Raw genomic sequence first — 2,074 nt, 5'->3', positions numbered from 1 at the left:
CGTACTACAACGAGCCTGGATTTGAAAATACAATGTCCCCTGACGAATCCAAGAGCTACAACGACAAGTTACAACACGAGACCATCAGGGTTGCGGTCTGCGACGCGGTAGAAGCCTGCCTGCAGGACAACCCTCCGTGTCCACCGGACCTGGCGGCGGCCATCTTGAAGCAGTTCGCCGAGTCGTACGGCACGTACGAGGACAAGGTCAAAGGCCTGGTCCATCTCACCGGTACCGACATGCCGGTAGAAACACTTGGTCCGAATATGCAGGACTCTAAGTATCAGTACGAGACGCTGCTGACGCGACTACAGGACTTGAACGAGCGGGTGAAGAAAATACACGAAGCCAAAGCGAATGCGAACATGAACGCTGATGCCAACGCCGATGTTAACGTTGTCGTTGTTCATGCTGATGACGACGCTGGACAATGATGGACTACCGCCGTGAAGTCCTCGCGTGGAGGAATTCAAAGCTGAACGACTTCCGAATCTCCGGGGACCAACGTGCAATCACGAAAAAAAAAAAGAAAAAAAAAAAGGGACGGAATTCAGCATAAATCGAAGAATACACCAAGCCGAGTGACACGCCGCGTTTGCGGGCCCTCCCTTCTAAATTAAATGATCCGATCATGAATTCCTTGTCTAGCGTGACGGCGATCAATACTATATTATCAATAATAAATTGGGTGTGAAAGAACACCTCCGTTTATTCATAGTTTGCAGTTATCGTCATGGGAAGTTCTTTTTGCCCTGCCGGCAATATTGTGCGCCTTATGGAGGTTCGAATGTGCATCGGATCTGGTTATCATACAGTGACCGATTATATATATGACTGATGTAATATTGACCAAAGTAATAACATGACGGGTACATTGCATAGCTCGTTAACGAGTTGGGACAAGACAGCGCAACTACTGGAGTTCACCACTAACGCAGTCACTGCTCTAGACATTTACAAAGGCCGATTTCAGATTTTTTGTTGGCTCGTTGCCTTCCCAGATTTCATCGGCATCTGTAGCGAGATCCCAAAAGGAGTGTATTTTCTACGGCGCATGTGCGGTGCATGGAGATAGGACGAGAAATGTGAAAGGCTATATAGTCTCTCTATATGTGCTCGCGATTGTATCGAGTGGCTTAAAAAAAAGGAGCACTGTCGCTGTGAGAGACCACGAGCGCGTATTCATGGGCAACTAAATTTGAGCACGCGAGTGTTTTTGCGGCAGAGCCCAGCATCTGCAGCCACACAGTTGAATGCCAGGTTATACTGTGGAAATGTACATGGAGCACTATCATCACGTGTGCTAGTTTGCAAGACAGGCAAGCAACAATGCAAATGTGAGCACGCCTTTGCAGGACTCGGAGCGGGATACCCTCGCCTCAGCGCTGGGCATATCGCACAGGTGCGCGGACATCTTCTGCTCCAAATTGTCGCGCTTCCGAAGCATCGCGCGCATGGCAGGACTACGACCGTCACTGGTGTTCCTGTCCTATCACGCCAACCTCAACGCGGACAAGCGAGGTATGTCATTTCAGCGCTACGTCAGATCTTAAATTGTGGCCTCCGGGATTTGCAGTATCTTGGAGGCTGCTACACTGGAATTGTCGCTGTTCTGAAACTTACGGTTGGAAGCTTGGTGTTTCAATAACCTGGCATGCTGATTGACAGTAGCATTGAATCTCACGTGCGCGCGCACGCACGCACGCTCACGCACACACACAGAGAAAGAGAGAGAGAGAGAGAGTAGTGCATGAACGCATAGGAGCACCATCCCACCTCAAGCACAGGGCCACCTTAAACCCTGGTCCTGTGTCATCGCTCTTGCGAGCTGCAGTGAAAACACCCGCCTATTTCGATTGTACCTTCTGGCAGGTGATGTCGGAGGCTTTCTTCAGCGTCATGCAGAGCAGCCAACTGGAGCCGTTCATGCGCCGGCTGAGAGAGGAGTTCGGCTCGACGTCCAACACGATCGCCGTGGCGTTCCCGCGGAGCACTTACTGCTGCTCATCAAGCTGCTCCACTGAGCCGGTAAGCGGTGACGGTGACACAAACGTCACAATTTCCGGTATCTAAA

The sequence above is a fragment of the Dermacentor silvarum genome, chromosome 11 (assembly GCF_013339745.2).
Source record: "Dermacentor silvarum isolate Dsil-2018 chromosome 11, BIME_Dsil_1.4, whole genome shotgun sequence".
NCBI classification, from domain to species: domain Eukaryota; kingdom Metazoa; phylum Arthropoda; class Arachnida; order Ixodida; family Ixodidae; genus Dermacentor; species Dermacentor silvarum.
The sequence above is the reverse complement of the archived record's forward strand: the minus strand, read 5'-3'. Positions refer to the sequence as shown.